Consider the following 22,500-nt stretch of genomic DNA (forward strand, 5'->3'; position numbering starts at 1 on the left):
AGTCCCATGTAACAAAGGAAATATTCTCCACAAAAGGATGTATTAAATGTTCCAGTAATTTTGTTACCTACCTAGTAGAGTGCAATATATGCCTCAAACAATATGTAGGTCTCACTACCAGGGATGTCCGCACGAGAGTAAGGGAACACCTTGGTTATATTAAAAATAAACAAAATTGCTCCGCTCTTGCTGAACATTTTATTTTTGAACACCAACAAAGGGTAGATACCTTCAAGTGGAAAGCCATAGAAGCTATACCCACTCCAGTTAGAGGGGGAAATAGGAATACACTCCTAGGGCGCCAGGAAGTATATTGGATATACAAATTACAAACACTGGTACCCCAGGGCTTCAACTCACAATTTGATATAATAAATTATTGGGAGTGATTTCCTTGATTTATTTCCCTCCCCCTTTTTACATTACTTGTGTTCAATTTATATTTCCTAGATTTCTGATATTTCTTTAATATGCATACAATTGCTTGTCCGCTGGTTAGTACACAAGTACCTAGCTATCTTATATTCTTCTACACTTAACCATCACACATATATGTGGTAAACTTTGGTGTTTCCTTACTAATATATTATAAGCAAGGCTATTGTTTTTGAGCTTATTTAATAAATTATTTGCTCTTCTATCCATGTTATTAAGTAAGAAGAAACCATCTCAAAGTTTTAACTAGACTAAGTGCTATATTTGTTCATATGTATTTGAAGGCATTGAGTGACATTCAACATTTATATACACAGAGATCGTGTTTGGGGTTAATATATATGTATAATACACATTAATTGTAACCCATAGCGATTGAATGTATGCTTGTACCTTTTTAGACATATTGGATATCCTTTATTCCTCTAATTTATGACCCAGTTAACTGTATCAATATAAGCACGCTTTTGTGACCTTAACGACATGCAGTTGATACCATCATTATTAATATCTCTACATTTATAATGAAATGTGAATTTTGCATCATGAATGAATTTCCCTCCTGTTTGTGTGTATACTTACAAAATGAGCACTATACAGAAAGGTTATTTTTTTGTTTTTAAATTAATCTGTTTTTTTAAGAATAGGAGGGGCTAATACCCCATTAAAAGCACACCTCTAGTAAGGAGGACCAGATCTATGACTACGGCCAACGGCCGAAACGCGTAAGATCCGCTTTGCGCTCACCCAGCTGAAGCCTCTACTATAATGCTTTTTAACATCTTTGAATAAAGACCATTGTTTTTATCTTACCGGGAGTTGAGATCCGAATCTTTCTTCTTGAACTGTATGTATATATATATATATATATACAGTCACACACACACACTGTATATATACAGTCACACACACACACACACTGTATATATACAGTCACACACACACACACACTGTATATATACAGTCACACACACACACACTGTATATATACAGTCACACACACACACACTGTATATATAGTCACACACACTGTATATATAGTCACACACACACTGTATATATAGTCACACACACACAGTTTATATATAGTCACACACGCACACTGTATATATAGTCACACACGCACACTGTATATATACAGTCACACACACACTGTATATATACATTCACACACACTGTTTATATTACTCTGCACTGGATAAGAGATAACCAATAAGCCAGTGGGAAAAGGAGATTTCCCTATCTCCAGACAGTAGACAAAAAACAATAAGATCCCAATCAATAAAGAAAAGGATACTTAAACCCACAGCGCTGTATATATAGTCACACACACACACTGTATATATAGTCACACACACACTGTATATATAGTCACACACACAATATATATATATATATATATATATACATACACACACACACACACTATATATATATATATATATATATACACACACTATATATATATATATATATATATATATATATATATATATACACACACACACAGTCACACACTATATATATATATACACATACAGTCACACACTGTATATATAGACACACACACTGTATATCTACAGTCAGTCACACACACACACTGTGTATATATATATATATATATATATATATATATATATATATATATATATATATATATATATATATATATTGTTCCATAAAAGGGTTATTGAGGATCTTAAGACATGTCCTACCCCTAATTCAAATTTATCTAAGAGAGAAAGGGAAGCAATAGCCTCTTTACAGTCCAATAGGAATATTGTAGTCAAGAATTCTGACAAGGGTGGGAGTATTGTTATTTTGAATAGAGAAGACAGGAGGCTTTGCGCCAGCTAAATGACCAGGAAACATATGAGCCTTTAGGCCATAATCCAGTAAAAGGCTTCCAGAGAGAGCTATCTTCTTTGTTAGATGATGGATTACATTTGGGAATGATGGATAAAAAGACAGCTGATTGTGTGTATGTTGTCCACCCGGTTACCCCGATATTCCATCACCTACCAAAAACACACAAAGGTTTACAGAATGTAAAAGGCAGGCCTATTGTGTCGGGAATCGGGTCCCTTTTTGGTGCCGCTATCTGAGTGGCTTGATTCATTTATTTCCTCTGTTCATACCTTAGAGATACGACTCATGTTCTGAGATTACTTAAAGAACTTGAGTGGAGTAGTGAATACAGTTGGCTAACCGTCGACGTATCACTATACTCAACAATTCCTCATGATCTGGGTATACAGGCTCTCTCCTTTTTCTTAGATACTAGGACTAATTTACCCAGGAGTAACAAGCAGTTTCTCATTAAAGTAACAGAATTTTTGCTTAATCGTAATTATTTTCTCTTTGAGGGGACCTTCTACCTGCAGACATGGGACAGCGATGGGGGCCAAGTTTGCCCGCTCCTACGCAAACCTATTCATGGGTTGGTGGGAGCTGTCCCATGTCTATGTGGGTGGGGGGCCCTTCGAGGAGAAAATAGTCTTTTACAGGAGATTTATTGACGACTTGATTATGATTTGGAGGGGTGATCAGGAAAGTGCAAAATAATTTGTAAACTACCTAAACAGAAATGATAAAGGTATATCATTCACCCATACTTGGGATAAAGATGAGGTAGTCTTTCTTGATTTGACCCTCTCTGCTAATTTTTCCACGAAATGTGTAGTTTCTAAACTATATAGGAAACCTTTTTTCAGGAAACCAACTACTCCATGCCAATAGTAATCATCCACAACATGTGTTCAAAGTCATAGTTAAACGACAGATGCTTAGATTAAGACGAAACTGCTCAGAACAATTAGACTTTGAGCATGAAGCTGAGTTACTTAGCAGACGTCTAGTTGATAGAGGATACTCTAAACAGCTCATAGAAAAAATAAGAATTGACATAGCAAATGTGAAAAGGACCACTCTCCTTGATGACCACATAGGCAAACGGAAACAAAAAACAAAATTTATGCTTACCTGATAAATTCCTTTCTCCTGTAGTGTGGTCAGTCCACGGGTCATCATTACTTCTGGGATATTAACTCCTCCCCAACAGGAAGTGCAAGAGGATTCACCCAGCAGAGCTGCTATATAGCTCCTCCCCTCTACGTCACCTCCAGTCATTCGACCAAGGACCAACGAGAAAGGAGAAGCCAAAGGGTGTAGTGGTGACTGGAGTATAATTCAAATTTTTTTTTTTACCTGCCATAAAAAACCGGGCGGGCCGTGGACTGACCACACTACAGGAGAAAGGAATTTATCAGGTAAGCATAAATTTTGTTTTCTCCTGTTAAGTGTGGTCAGTCCACGGGTCATCATTACTTCTGGGATACCAATACCAAAGCTAAAGTACACAGATGACGGGAGGGACAGGCAGGCTCTTTATACGGAAGGAACCACTGCCTGAAGAACCTTTCTCCCAAAAACAGCCTCCGAAGAAGCAAAAGTGTCAAATTTGTAAAATTTGGAAAAAGTATGAAGAGAAGACCAAGTTGCAGCCTTGCAAATCTGTTCAACAGAAGCCTCATTCTTAAAGGCCCAAGTGGAAGCCACAGCTCTAGTAGAATGTGCTGTAATTCTTTCAGGAGGCTGCTGTCCAGCAGTCTCATAGGCTAACCGTATTATGCTACGAAGCCAAAAGGAGAGAGAGGTAGCCGAAGCTTTTTGACCTCTCCTCTGACCAGAATAAACGACAAACAGGGAAGACGTTTGTCTAAAATCCTTAGTTGCCTGTAGATAAAATTTTAGGGCACGAACTACATCTAGATTGTGTAGCAGACGTTCCTTCTTCGAAGAAGGATTAGGACACAAAGATGGAACCACAATCTCTTGATTGATATTCCTGTTAGTGACCACCTTAGGTAGGAACCCAGGTTTAGTACGCAGAACTACCTTGTCTGAATGAAAAATCAGATAAGGAGAATCACAATGTAAGGCAGATAACTCAGAGACTCTTCGAGCCGAGGAAATCGCCATTAAAAACAGAACTTTCCAAGATAACAGCTTGATATCAATGGAATGAAGGGGTTCAAACGGAACACCCTGTAAAACATTAAGAACTAAGTTCAAACTCCATGGTGGAGCAACAGTTTTAAACACAGGCTTGATCCTAGCTAAAGCCTGACAAAAAGCTTGAACGTCCGGAACTTCTGACAGACGTTTGTGTAAAAGAATGGACAGAGCTGAAATCTGTCCCTTTAAGGAACTAGCGGATAAACCCTTTTCTAAACCTTCTTGTAGAAAAGACAATATCCTCGGAATCCTAACCTTACTCCATGAGTAACTCTTGGATTCGCACCAATATAAGTATTTGCGCCATATCTTATGGTAAATCTTTCTGGTAACAGGCTTCCTAGCCTGTATTAAGGTATCAATAACTGACTCAGAAAAACCACGTTTTGATAAAATCAAGCGTTCAATTTCCAAGCAGTCAGCTTCAGAGAAATTAGATTTTGATGTTTGAAGGGACCCTGGATCAGAAGGTCCTGCTTCAGAGGTAGAGACCAAGGTGGACAGGATGACATGTCCACTAGATCTGCATACCAAGTCCTGCGTGGCCATGCAGGCGCTATTAGAATCACAGATGCTCTCTCCTGTTTGATTCTGGCAATCAATCGAGGAAGCATCGGGAAGGGTGGAAACACATAAGCCATCCCGAAGGTCCAAGGTGCTGTCAAAGCATCTATCAGAACCGCTCCCGGATCCCTGGATCTGGACCCGTAACGAGGAAGCTTGGCGTTCTGTCGAGACGCCATGAGATCTATCTCTGGTTTGCCCTAACGTCGAAGTATTTGGCAAAGACCTCCGGATGAAGTTCCCACTCCCCCGGATGAAAAGTCTGACGACTTAAGAAATCCGCCTCCCAGTTCTCCACTCCCGGAATGTGGATTGCTGACAGGTGGCAAGAGTGAGACTCTGCCCAGCGAATTATCTTTGATACTTCCATCATTGCTAGGGAGCTTCTTGTCCCTCCCTGATGGTTGATGTAAGCTACAGTCATGATGTTGTCCGACTGAAACCTGATGAACCCCCGAGTTGTTAACAGGGGCCAAGCCAGAAGGGCATTGAGAACTGCTCTCAATTCCAGAATGTTTATTGGTAGGAGACTCTCCTCCTGATTCCATTGTCCCTGAGCCTTCAGAGAATTCCAGACAGCGCCCCAACCTAGTAGGCTGGCGTCTGTAGTTACAATTGTCCAGTCCGGCCTGCTGAATGGCATCCCCCTGGACAGATGTGGCAGAGAAAGCCACCTTAGAAGAGAATTTCTGGTCTCTTGATCCAGATTCAGAGTAGGGGACAAGTCTGAGTAATCCCCATTCCACTGACTTAGCATGCACAGTTGCAACGGTCTGAGATGTAGGCGTGCAAAGGGTACTATGTCCATTGCCGCTACCATTAAGCCGATCACCTCCATGCATTGAGCTACTGACGGGTGTTGAATGGAATGAAGGATGCGGCATGCATTTTGAAGCTTTGTTAACCTGTCTTCTGTCAGGTAAATCTTCATTTCTACAGAATCTATAAGAGTCCCCAAGAAGGGAACTCTTGTGAGTGGAAAGAGAGAACTCTTCTTTTCGTTCACCTTCCATCCATGCGACCTTAGAAATGCCAGTACTAACTCTGTATGAGACTTGGCAGTTTGAAAGCTTGAAGCTTGTATCAGAATGTCGTCTAGGTACGGAGCTACCGAAATTCCTCGCGGTCTTAGTACCGCCAGAAGAGCACCCAGAACCTTTGTGAAGATTCTTGGAGCCGTAGCCAATCCGAATGGAAGAGCTACAAACTGGTAATGCTTGTCTAGAAAGGCAAACCTTAGATACCGGTAATGATCTTTGTGAATCGGTATGTGAAGGTAAGCATCCTTTAAATCCACTGTGGTCATGTACTGACCCTTTTGGATCATGGGTAAAATTGTCCGAATAGTTTCCATTTTGAACGATGGAACTCTTAGGAATTTGTTTAGGATCTTTAAATCCAAGATGGACCTGAAAGTTCCCTCTTTTTTGGGAACCACAAACAGATTTGAGTAAAACCCTTGTCCTTGTTCCGACCGTGGAACCGGATGGATCACTCCCATTAATAAAAGATCTTGTACGCAGCGTAGAAACGCCTCTTTCTTTATTTGGTTTGTTGACAACCTTGACAGATGAAATCTCCCTCTTGGGGGAGAGGATTTGAAGTCCAGAAGGTATCCCTGAGATATGATCTCTAACGCCCAGGGATCCTGGACATCTCTTGCCCAAGCCTGGGCGAAGAGAGAAAGTCTGCCCCCCACTAGATCCGTTCCCGGATCGGGGGCCCTCAATTCATGCTGTCTTAGGGGCAGCAGCAGGTTTCCTGGCTTGTTTGCCCTTGTTCCAGGACTGGTTAGGTCTCCAGCCTTGTCTGTAGCGAGCAACAGCTCCTTCCTGTTTTGGTGCAGAGGAAGTTGATGCTGCTCCTGCTTTGAAATTACGAAAGGAACGAAAATTAGACTGTCTAGCCTTAGGTTTGGCTCTGTCTTGAGGCAGGGCATGGCCTTTACCTCCTGTAATGTCAGCGATAATTTCTTTCAACCCGGGCCCGAATAAGGTCTGCCCTTTGAAAGGTATATTAAGCAATTTAGATTTAGAAGTAACGTCAGCTGACCAGGATTTTAGCCACAGTGCTCTGCGCGCCTGAATGGCGAATCCGGAATTCTTAGCCGTAAGTTTAGTTAAATGTACTACGGCATCCGAAATAAATGAGTTAGCTAACTTAAGGGCTTTAAGCTTGTGTGTAATCTCATCTAATGGAGCTGATTCAAGTGTCTCTTCCAGAGACTCAAACCAAAATGCTGCTGCAGCCGTGACAGGCGCAATGCATGCAAGAGGTTGCAATATAAAACCTTGTTGAACAAACATTTTCTTAAGGTAACCCTCTAACTTTTTATCCATTGGATCTGAAAAGGCACAGCTATCCTCCACCGGGATAGTGGTACGCTTAGCTAAAGTAGAAACTGCTCCCTCCACCTTAGGGACCGTTTGCCATAAGTCCCGTGTGGTGGCGTCTATTGGAAACATCTTTCTAAATATCGGAGGGGGTGAGAACGGCACACCGGGTCTATCCCACTCCTTAGTAACAATTTCAGTAAGTCTCTTAGGTATAGGAAAAACGTCAGAACTCGACGGTACCGCAAAATATTTATCCAACCTACACATTTTCTCTGGTATTGCAACTGTGTTACAATCATTCAGAGCCGCTAACACCTCCCCTAGTAATACACGGAGGTTTTCCAGCTTAAATTTAAAATTTGAAATATCTGAATCCAGTTTGTTTGGATCAGAACCGTCACCCACAGAATGAAGCTCTCCGTCCTCATGTTCTGCAAATTGTGACGCAGTGTCTGACATGGCCCTAATATTATCAGCGCACTCTGTTCTCACCCCAGAGTGATCACGCTTACCTCTTAGTTCTGGTAATTTAGCCAAAACTTCAGTCATAACAGTAGCCATATCCTGTAATGTGATTTGTAATGGCCGCCCAGATGTACTCGGCGCTACAATATCACGCACCTCCCGAGCGGGAGATTCAGGTACTGACACGTGAGGCGAGTTAGTCGGCATAACTCTCCCCTCGTTGTTTGGTGAAATATGTTCAATTTGTACAGATTGACTTTTATTTAAAGTAGCATCAATGCAGTTAGTACATAAATTTCTATTGGGCTCCACTTTGGCTTTAGCACATATAGCACAGATATCTTCCTCTGAATCAGACATGTTTAACACACTAGCAAATAAACTAGCAACTTGGAAATACTTTTCAAGTAATTTACTATAATATGAAAACGTACTGTGCCTATAAGAAGCACAGAAAAGTTATGACAGTTGAAAATTAATAAACTGAAACATTATAGCATCAAATCTTTGAAAAAAACACAATTTTAGCAAAGGATTTCTCCCATTAGCAAAGGATAACTAACCCTGATAGCAGAAAAAAAGTACAGAAATAAACGTTTTTTATCACAGTCAACTACAATCTCACAGCTCTGCTGTGAGTGATTACCTCCCTCAAAACAAGTTTTGAAGACCCCTGAGTTCTGTAGAGCTGAACCGGATCATGCAGGGAAGACAGGAAACTTCTGACTGATTTTTTTGATGCGTAGCAAAAGCGCCAAAAAAGGCCCCTCCCCCTCACACACAACAGTGAGAGAGATCAGTAAACTGTCATAAATTAAATAAAACGACTGCCAAGTGGAAAAAATAGTGCCCAAAACATTTTTTCACCCAGTACCTCAGAAAATTAAACGATTTTACCTGCCAGCAAAAAAACGTTTAACATTAAATAAATTAAGTGTTATTAAAAAGCCTGTTGCTAGTCACTGCAAATTAGGCTAAAGTCTTATGCATACAGTATAATTCCAGTGAAGTGCCATTCCCCGGAATACTGAAGTGTAAAATATACATACATGACAGCCTGATACCAGTTGCTGCTACTGCATTTATGGCTGAGTTTACATTATATCGGTATGGCAGAATTTTCCCATCAATTCCATTGTCAGAAAATAATAAGCTGCTACATACCTCTTTGCAGATTAATCTGCCCGCTGTCCCCTGATCTGAAGTTTACCTCTCCTCAGATGGCCGAGAAACAGCAATATGATCTTAACTACGCCGGCTAAAATCATAGAAAAATCTCAGGTAGATTCTTCTTCAAATTCTACCAGAGAAGGAATAACACACTCCGGTGCTATTATAAAATAACAAACTTTTGATTGAAGGTATGAAACTAAGTATAATCACCACAGTCCTCTCACACATCCTATCTATTCGTTGGGTGCAAGGGAATGACTGGAGGTGACGTAGAGGGGAGGAGCTATATAGCAGCTCTGCTGGGTGAATCCTCTTGCACTTCCTGTTGGGGAGGAGTTAATATCCCAGAAGTAATGATGACCCGTGGACTGACCACACTTAACAGGAGAAAGTTGGTTTAAATTTTGTAACTAAATATTCAAACTAATTTTACAAAATTTGTGATATTATTAAAAAATATCTCCCCATTTTATAAGGGGATGATACGCTCAAATCAGTGGTAGGGGAAGGATGCAACTTTATCTATGCTAAAAATCTCACTTTAGCTAATATGATTTCACCTAGTATGCTCCCCAAAATTACCAGTAATAGCACATGGTTACAATGTTCTGGAGCATACAGATGTGGAGATACACACTGCAAAGCGTGTGATTACATCAGTCAAGGCCCTCAATTCCAGTCCCATGTAACAAAGGAAATATTCTCCACAAAAGGATGTATTAAATGTTCCAGTAATTTTGTTACCTACCTAGTAGAGTGCAATATATGCCTCAAACAATATGTAGGTCTCACTACCAGGGATGTCCGCACGAGAGTAAGGGAACACCTTGGTTATATTAAAAATAAACAAAATTGCTCCGCTCTTGCTGAACATTTTATTTTTGAACACCAACAAAGGGTAGATACCTTCAAGTGGAAAGCCATAGAAGCTATACCCACTCCAGTTAGAGGGGGAAATAGGAATACACTCCTAGGGCGCCAGGAAGTATATTGGATATACAAATTACAAACACTGGTACCCCAGGGCTTCAACTCACAATTTGATATAATAAATTATTGGGAGTGATTTCCTTGATTTATTTCCCTCCCCCTTTTTACATTACTTGTGTTCAATTTATATTTCCTAGATTTCTGATATTTCTTTAATATGCATACAATTGCTTGTCCGCTGGTTAGTACACAAGTACCTAGCTATCTTATATTCTTCTACACTTAACCATCACACATATATGTGGTAAACTTTGGTGTTTCCTTACTAATATATTATAAGCAAGGCTATTGTTTTTGAGCTTATTTAATAAATTATTTGCTCTTCTATCCATGTTATTAAGTAAGAAGAAACCATCTCAAAGTTTTAACTAGACTAAGTGCTATATTTGTTCATATGTATTTGAAGGCATTGAGTGACATTCAACATTTATATACACAGAGATCGTGTTTGGGGTTAATATATATGTATAATACACATTAAATGTAACCCATAGCGATTGAATGTATGCTTGTACCTTTTTAGACATATTGGATATCCTTTATTCCTCTAATTTATGACCCAGTTAACTGTATCAATATAAGCACGCTTTTGTGACCTTAACGACATGCAGTTGATACCATCATTATTAATATCTCTACATTTATAATGAAATGTGAATTTTGCATCATGAATGAATTTCCCTCCTGTTTGTGTGTATACTTACAAAATGAGCACTATACAGAAAGGTTATTTTTTTGTTTTTAAATTAATCTGTTTTTTTAAGAATAGGAGGGGCTAATACCCCATTAAAAGCACACCTCTAGTAAGGAGGACCAGATCTATGACTACGGCCAACGGCCGAAACGCGTAAGATCCGCTTTGCGCTCACCCAGCTGAAGCCTCTACTATAATGCTTTTTAACATCTTTGAATAAAGACCATTGTTTTTATCTTACCGGGAGTTGAGATCCGAATCTTTCTTCTTGAACTGTATATATACATATACAGTCACACACACACTGTGTATATATATATATATATATATATATATATATATATATACACAGTCACACACACTGTATATATATATATATATATATATATATATATATATATATATACACAGTCACACACACACACACTGTATATATATATATGTATATATATATATATATACAGTCACACACACACTGTATATATATATATATATATATATATATATATATACACAGTCACACACACACACACTATATATACAGTCACACACACACTGTATATATATATATATATATATATATATATATATATATATATATATATACACACAGTCACACACACACACTGTATATATACAGTCACACACACACACACTGTATATATACAGTCACACACACACACACTGTATATATACAGTCACACACACACACACACACTATATATACAGTCACACACACACTGTATATATACAGTCACACACACACTGTATATATACAGTCACACACACACACACACACACTGTATATATACAGTCACACACACACTGTATATATACAGTCACACACACACTGTATATATACAGTCACACACACACTGTATATATACAGTCACACACACACTGTATATATACAGTCACACACACACTGTATATATACAGTCACACACACACTGTATATATACAGTCACACACACACTGTATATATACAGTCACACACACACACTGTATATATACAGTCACACACACACACTGTATATATATATATATATATATATATATACAGTCACACACACACACACACACACTGTATATATATATATATATATATATAGTCACACACACACACTGTATATATACAGTCACACACACACACTATATATACAGTCACACACACACACTGTATATATACAGTCACACACACACACTGTATATATACAGTGTCACACACTGTATATATACAGTGTCACACACACACTGTATATATACAGTGTCACACACACTGTATATATACAGTGTCACACACACTGTATATATACAGTGTCACACACACTGTATATATACAGTCACACACTGTATATATACAGTCACACACTGTATATATACAGTCACACACTGTATATATAGTGTCACACACACTGTATATATACAGTCACACACACACACACACACACTGTATATATACAGTCACACACACACACACTGTATATATACAGTCACACACACACACTGTATATATACAGTCTCACACACACACACTGTATATATACAGTCTCACACACACACACACTATATATATATATATATATATATATATATATACAGTCACACACACACTATATATATATATATATATATATATATACACACAGTCACACACTATATATATATATATATATATATACAGTCACACACACTATATATATATATATATATACACAGACACACACACACTATATATATATATATATATATATATATATACAGTCACACACACACTATATATATATATATATATATATATATATATATACAGTCACACACACACTGTATATATACAGTCACACACACACACTGTATATATACAGTCACACACACACACTGTATATATACAGTCACACACACACACTGTATATATACAGTCACACACACACACTGTATATATACAGTCACACACACTGTATATATACAGTGTCACACACACTGTATATATACAGTGTCACACACACTGTATATATACAGTGTCACACACACTGTATATATACAGTGTCACACACACTGTATATATACAGTGTCACACACACTGTATATATACAGTGTCACACACACTGTATATATACAGTGTCACACACACTGTATATATAGTCACACACACTGTATATATACAGTCACACACTGTATATATACAGTCACACACTGTATATATACAGTCACACACTGTATATATACAGTCACACACACACTGTATATATACAGTCACACACACACACACACTGTATATATACAGTCTCACACACACACACTGTATATATACAGTCACACACACACACACTATATATATATATATATATATACACAGTCACACACACACTATATATATATATATATATATATATATACACACAGTCACACACACACTATATATATATATATATATATATATATATACACACACACACAGTCACACACACACTATATATATATATATATATATATATATATATACAGTCACACACACACTGTATATATACAGTCAGACACACACACACTGTATATATACAGTCAGACACACACACACTGTATATATAGTCACACACACACATTGTATATATACAGTCACACACACACACATTGTATATATACAGTCACACACACACACATTGTATATATACAGTCACACACACACACATTGTATATATACAGTCACACACACACATTGTATATATACAGTCACACACACACACTGTATATATACAGTGTCACACACACTGTATATATACAGTGTCACACACACTGTATATATACAGTCACACACACTGTATATATACAGTCACACACACTGTATATATACAGTCACACACTGTATATATACAGTCACACACTGTATATATACAGTCACACACTGTATATATACAGTCACACACTGTATATATAGTGTCACACACACTGTATATATACAGTCACACACACTGTATATATACAGTCACACACACACACACACACACTGTATATATACAGTCACACACACACACACTGTATATATACAGTCACACACACACTGTATATATACAGTCTCACACACACACACTATATATATATATATATATATATATATACAGTCACACACACACTATATATATATATATATATATATATATATATATATATATATATACAGTCACACACACACTATATATATATATATATACAGTCACACACACTATATATATATATATATATATATATATACATACAGTCACACACACTATATATATATATATATATATACACAGTCACACACACACTATATATATATATATATATATATATATATACACAGTCACACACACACTGTATATATAGGCACACACACACACTGTATATATACAGTCACACACACACACTGTATATATACAGTCACACACACACACTGTATATATACAGTCACACACACACACTGTATATATACAGTCACACACACACACTGTATATATACAGTCACACACACACACTGTATATATACAGTCACACACACACACTGTATATATACAGTCACACACACACACTGTATATATACAGTCACACACACACACTGTATATATACAGTCACACACACACACTGTATATATACAGTCACACACACACACTGTATATATACAGTCACACACACACACAGTGTATATATACAGTCACACACACACACACACAGTGTATATATACAGTCACACACACACACACAGTGTATATATACAGTCACACACACACACACACACACACAGTGTATATATACAGTCACACACACACACACAGTGTATATATACAGTCACACACACACACACACACAGTGTATATATACAGTCACACACACACAGTGTATATATACAGTCACACACACAGTGTATATATACAGTCACACACACAGTGTATATACAGTCACACACACAGAGTATATATACAGTCACACACACAGTGTACAGGGAGTGCAGAATTATTAGGCAAATGAGTATTTTGACCACATCATCCTCTTTATGCATGTTGTCTTACTCCAAGCTGTATAGGCTCGAAAGCCTACTACCAAGTAAGCATATTAGGTGATGTGCATCTCTGTAATGAGAAGGGGTGTGGTCTAATGACATCAACACCCTAAATCAGGTGTGCATAATTATTAGGCAACTTCCTTTCCTTTGGCAAAATGGATCAAAAGAAGGACTTGACAGGCTCAGAAAAGTCAAAAATAGTGAGATATCTTGCAGAGGGATGCAGCACTCTTTAAATTGCAAAGCTTCTGAAGCGCGATCATCGAACAATCAAGCGTTTCATTCAAAATAGTCAACAGGGTCGCAAGAAGCGTGTGGAAAAACCAATGCGCAAAATAACTGCCCATGAACTGAGAAAAGTCAAGCGTGCAGCTGCCAAGATGCCACTTGCCACCAGTTTGGCCATATTTCAGAGCTGCAACATCACTGGAGTGCCCAAAAGCACAAGGTGTGCAATACTCAGAGACATGGCCAAGGTAAGAAAGGCTGAAAGACGACCACCACTGAACAAGACACACAAGCTGAAACGTCAAGACTGGGCCAAGAAATATCTCAAGACTGATTTTTCTAAGGTTTTATGGACTGATGAAATGAGAGTGAGTCTTGATGGGCCAGATGGATGGGCCCGTGGCTGGATTGGTAAAGGGCAGAGAGCTCCAGTCCGACTCAGACGCCAGCAAGGTGGAGGTGGAGTACTGGTTTGGGCTGGTATCATCAAAGATGAGCTTGTGGGGCCTTTTCGGGTTGAGGATGGAGTCAAGCTCAACTCCCAGTCCTACTGCCAGTTTCTGGAAGACACCTTCTTCAAGCAGTGGTACAGGAAGAAGTCTGCATCCTTCAAGAAAAACATGATTTTCATGCAGGATAATGCTCCATCACACGCGTCCAAGTACTCCACAGCGTGGCTGGCAAGAAAGGGTATAAAAGAAGAAAATCTAAGGACATGGCCTCCTTGTTCACCTGATCTGAACCCCATTGAGAACCTGTGGTCCATCATCAAATGTGAGATTTACAAGGAGGGAAAACAGTACACCTCTCTGAACAGTGTCTGGGAGGCTGTGGTTGCTGCTGCACGCAATGTTGATGGTGAACAGATCAAAACACTGACAGAATCCATGGATGGCAGGCTTTTGAGTGTCCTTGCAAAGAAAGGTGGCTATATTGGTCACTGATTTGTTTTTGTTTTGTTTTTGAATGTCAGAAATGTATATTTGTGAATTTTGAGATGTTATATTGGTTTCACTGGTAAAAATAAATAATTGAAATGGGTATATATTTGTTTTTTGTTAAGTTGCCTAATAATTATGCACAGTAATAGTCACCTGCACACACAGATATCCCCCTAAAATAGCTATAACTAAAAACAAACTAAAAACTACTTCCAAAACTATTCAGCTTTGATATTAATGAGTTTTCTGGGTTCATTGAGAACATGGTTTGTAACGGTACCAACCGGATACCAAGGGTTAACACCAGGGAACAATGTCCTGCATAGGGAATCAGCAATTCACAACCCAGCCAGTTTTCAGGTTTAAACAGAATGAATTTTATTAAGGCTCATATGCCCAGTATTTATGCAGGTCTGACCCCCCCCAGAAGGGGGGTTGAAAGAATGTTGTACATTGAATGGAGGGAACACGCCCTTTTACATGATACAATAGAATACCTTGCTCAAGCTGATAACAATTTAAACACAGACACACACTTGGCTTTCCTTATCATCTAGGGTCTGCTCTCTGAGGTTGATTAAACAATGGACTGTGTATCAATAACATTAATGACAGTGCACAATAGCTGAGGCTAAAGCTGAACACAGTTAACTCTTTCAGTGCTGACAGAAGGGTCTGTCACATCTACATAGCACAATATACAGCCTATAGACAACCTTTCTTATGTTATAGTCCAGAAGTGGCTAGGTTTGCCACAATGCTCCCCCAGAACCAAGCCGGCATACACAGTCTGATCCCAACGGATCGGCTTGGGGATGTCCGGGGCAACAACTTTCGGCTCAAGTAAGCTACGGGGTGTTCTCCGCCATCTGCTCCAACTTGGCTCAGTACTGCCCCCACCCCAAACATGGAAGCGTCTCTTCCCGGAGGGACTGGGCTTGGGTAGTCACAGGGTTAACATCAGCGGGATCCATGGGAGCATAGGCAGAAACAAGGGGGGCCAAGTCATTTCCAAGGAGAACATCAGCAGGTAAGTCCTTCTTGACCCCCACATTCACAAGTCTAGCGCCCACTCCCCAATCCAAATGTACCCTGGCAACAGGTAGGCGGAACACAGTGCCCCCTGCTACCCTCACAGCCACAGTGTCTCCAGTGTGCTGTTTCTCAGGCACCAAGTTCTCTTGAAGCAAGGTCATGGTAGCACCAGTATCCCGTAGACAACTGACCTCCTTCCCATTCACTTTAACCCGTTGCCGGTTATTCCGGTGGGCAGCTTGCACGGGGTCTGCTTCATGTAGGCTGCCCCAGCATTCTGGCGCCTCTACGTAGCGGGCCACAGGCTGAGGATTATGTGGGATTCCGCCAGCGGGTCTTCTCCAGGACTGTGCTTGATTCGCTGCGTTTAGGGGACACTCTGGTCTTTTGTGCCCTAGTTGCTTACATCCAAAGCACCGAATAGGTTGTGAGTAGCCCCGCGAATTGAACCGGGCTCTCTGAGGGTAGTTCGTGGCCGGAGGCCGTGTGGTATAGCGGTGCGCCGGGGGTTGGTAACTGGCAGCTGCTGGGGTGACTGGGGGTCCGTACTCCACTCTAGCAGTGGGCAATCGGTATACTGCTCCCCCTGCCCCTCGTACTGCCACGGATCCGCCAGTGGGTGCTGTATCCGGCACCAAATGGGGAGCTATCAGGGTTAAAGTAGCTCCCGAATCCCGAAGTCCCTGGACCGACATCACCTCATGCAGAATTCCCAGGGGTTCCTCGGCTTGGGTGCTCAACACCTCATGAGCGGCTGGCTCCGTTTGGTAATGGTGAGCAGCCGCCCTTGGGGCCAGGTTCTGTCTGACCTGGTTCCAAGCTTGTCTGCTCCGATTTTGGGTGCACTCACGTGCCATATGTCCCCACTGCTTGCAGGTGTGGCATTGTATATTAGCCCGTCCGTTGTTAGGCTGTAGTCCATGGTGCCTCCTGGCATCAAAATGCTGGTCTGCTAATCTGGCTGCTTCGGTTAAGGTGAGGGGTTTTCGATCTCTCACCCATTCTTGGGCTTCTGGGGACAAGCCGTTAAAGAATTGCTCCAACAGCATCAGTTGTCGCAATTCTTCCATGGTGGTAGCTTGGCTGGCCTGTATCCACCCCTGAGATGCTTGATCCAGCTTGTGGGCCCACTCTGCATGGGAATCTCTTTCTGGCTTGCGCAGGCCTCTAAACTTGCGCCGGTATGCCTCTGAGGTAATGGCATATCTTTCCAAGATCGCTCTCTTCACTTTAGCGTAATCCTTGCTGTCCTCCCTGGGTACAGCGCGATACGCTTCCGCTGCCCTACCGGCTAGCTTGCCTGCTAGCACCGGCACCCATACGGACTGCTCCAAATCATGTAACTCGCACAGTCTCTCAAAATCCTGTAAATATCCATCAATCTCATCCTTCTCCTCACAAAACATTTTAAATGCATGGTATGGGATTTTGGGTCTTACTGGGTTGCTAAGTGCGTCCAAAATGGATTCTGCTCGGGAGGATGCATTCCGCGGACTGTGTGCCATCACGTACTCCTGCACATCTGCCATTACCACGGATAGCATATCCCGTGGTACAGGTTGGGGTAAAAATTCCAGCCTGGTCCTCATTTCCCTCTGGTATAGGGTCTCCTCCATGGCTGCTGGAGGCGTAGCGCTGCGAGCTCTGTCTCCCTCCATCAGCTCAGCAATTAATATAGCCTTGGGTTTGCTGCTGCCTATCTTTCCCCTGGCTTCTAGCAGTTCCTTTTACGTTTGTCTCTTTAGCTTAGAATAATCCATCTCCATTCACTTCGGTCCCTGGTACTCCTTCCATCTTAGTCAGTATTGTAGTAATCCCCCTCTTCCTGAGGTTACTGGCTTGTGTAGTTGCTCTTCTGGGCGATAAGGTTCATTCCGTCGCTTGCCACCAATTGTAACGGTACCAACCGGATACCAAGGGTTAACACCAGGGAACAATGTCCTGCATAGGGAATCAGCAATTCACAACCCAGCGGTGGTACCAACCGGATACCAAGGGTTAACACCAGGGAACAATGTCCTGCATAGGGAATCAGCAATTCACAACCCAGCCAGTTTTCAGGTTTAAACAGAATGAATTTTATTAAGGCTCATATGCCCAGTATTTATGCAGGTCTGACCCCCCCCAGAAGGGGGGTTGAAAGAATGTTGTACATTGAATGGAGGGAACACGCCCTTTTACATGATACAATAGAATACCTTGCTCAAGCTGATAACAATTTAAACACAGACACACACTTGGCTTTCCTTATCATCTAGGGTCTGCTCTCTGAGGTTGATTAAACAATGGACTGTGTATCAATAACATTAATGACAGTGCACAATAGCTGAGGCTAAAGCTGAACACAGTTAACTCTTTCAGTGCTGACAGAAGGGTCTGTCACATCTACATAGCACAATATACAGCCTATAGACAACCTTTCTTATGTTATAGTCCAGAAGTGGCTAGGTTTGCCACATGGTTGTTGTTCAATAATAAAATTAATCCTCAAAAATACAACTTGCCTAATAATTCTGCACTCCCTGTATATATACAGTCACACAGTGTATATATACAGTCACACAGTGTATATATACAGTCACACAGTGTATATATACAGTCACACAGTGTATATATACAGTCACACACTGTATATATACAGTCACACACTGTATATATACACAGTCACACACTGTATATATACACAGTCACACACTATATATATACAGTCACACACACACTGTATATATACAGTCACACACACTGTATATATACAGTCACACACACACTGTATATACCATTGTTTTTATCTTACCGGGAGTTGAGATCCGAATCTTTCTTCTTGAACTGTATGTATATATATATATATATATATATATATATATATATATATATACACACACATATATATATATATATACACACAGTCACACACACACACACACTGTATATATAGTCACACACACACACTGTATATATACAGTCACACACACACTGTATATATACAGTCACACACACACTGTATATATACAGTCACACACACACTATATATATATACAGTCACACACACACACTGTATATATACAGTCACACACACACACTGTATATATACAGTCACACACACACACACACACTGTATATATACAGTCACACACACTGTATATATACAGTCACACACACTGTATATATACAGTCACACACACACACTGTATATATACAGTCACACACACACACTGTATATATACAGTCACACACACACACTGTATATATACAGTCACACACACACACTGTATATATACAGTCACACACACACACTGTATATATACAGTCACACACACACACTGTATATATACAGTCACACACACACACACTGTATATATACAGTCACACACACACACACTGTATATATACAGTCACACACACACACACTGTATATATACAGTCACACACACACACTGTATATATACAGTCACACACACACACTGTATATATACAGTCACACACACACACTGTATATATACAGTCACACACACACACTGTATATATACAGACACACACACACACTGTATATATACAGACACACACACACACACTGTATATATACAGTCACACACACACACTGTATATATACAGTCACACACACACACACACTGTTTATATACAGTCACACACACACACACTGTATATATACAGTCACACACACACAGTGTATATATACAGTCACACACACACAGTGTATATATACAGTCACACACACACACTGTATATATACAGTCACACACACACACTGTATATATACAGTCACACACACACTGTATATATACAGTCACACACACACTGTATATATACAGTCACACACACACACAGTATATATACAGTCACACACACACACTGTATATATACAGTCACACACACACTGTATATATACAGTCACACACACACACAGTATATATACAGTCACACACACACACACACAGTATATATACAGTCACACACACACACAGTGTATATATACAGTCACACACACACACAGTGTATATATACAGTCACACACACACACAGTGTATATATACAGTCACACACACACACACAGTGTATATATACAGTCACACACACACACACAGTGTATATATACAGTCACACACACAGTGTATATATACAGTCACACACACAGTGTATATATACAGTCACACACACAGTGTATATATACAGTCACACAGTGTATATATACAGTCACACAGTGTATATATACAGTCACACAGTGTATATATACAGTCACACAGTGTATATATACAGTCACACAGTGTATATATAGTCACACAGTGTATATATACAGTCACACACTGTATATATACAGTTACATACTGTATATATACAGTCACACACACACACTGTATATATACAGACACACACTGTATATACAGTCACACACACTGTATATATACAGTCACACACACTGTATATATACAGTCACACACACACTGTATATATACAGTCACACACACACTGTATATACCATTGTTTTTATCTTACCGGGAGTTGAGATCCGAATCTTTCTTCTTGAACTGTATATATATATATATATATATATATATATATATACACACACACATATATATATATATATACACAGTCACACACACACACTGTATATATAGTCACACACACACACACACTGTATATATAGTCACACACACACACACACTGTATATATACAGTCACACACACTGTATATATACAGTCACACACACACTATATATATATACAGTCACACACACACTATATATATATACAGTCACACACACACTATATATATACAGTCACACACACACACACACACACACTGTATATATACATTCACACACACACACACACACTGTATATATACAGTCACACACACACTGTATATATACAGTCACACACACACTGTATATATACAGTCACACACACACTGTATATATACAGTCACACACACACTGTATATATACAGTCACACACACACTGTATATATACAGTCACACACACACTGTATATATACAGTCACACACACACTGTATATATACAGTCACACACACACTGTATATATACAGTCACACACACACACACACACACTGTATATATACAGTCACACACACACTGTATATATACAGTCACACACACACACTGTATATATACAGTCACACACACACACACTGTATATATACAGTCACACACACACACACACTGTATATATACAGTCACACACACACACACTGTATATATACAGTCACACACACACACACACTGTATATATACAGTTACACACACACACTGTATATATACAGTTACACACACACACACTGTATATATACAGTTACACACACACACTGTATATATACAGTCACACACACACAGTATATATACAGTCACACACACACACAGTATATATACAGTCACACACACACACAGTATATATACAGTCACACACACACACAGTATATATACAGTCACACACACACACAGTGTATATATACAGTCACACACACACACAGTGTATATATACAGTCACACACACACACAGTGTATATATACAGTCACACACACAGTATATATACAGTCACACACACAGT

The sequence above is a fragment of the Bombina bombina genome, chromosome 12 (assembly GCF_027579735.1).
Source record: "Bombina bombina isolate aBomBom1 chromosome 12, aBomBom1.pri, whole genome shotgun sequence".
In the NCBI taxonomy this organism is placed as follows: Eukaryota; Metazoa; Chordata; class Amphibia; order Anura; family Bombinatoridae; genus Bombina; species Bombina bombina.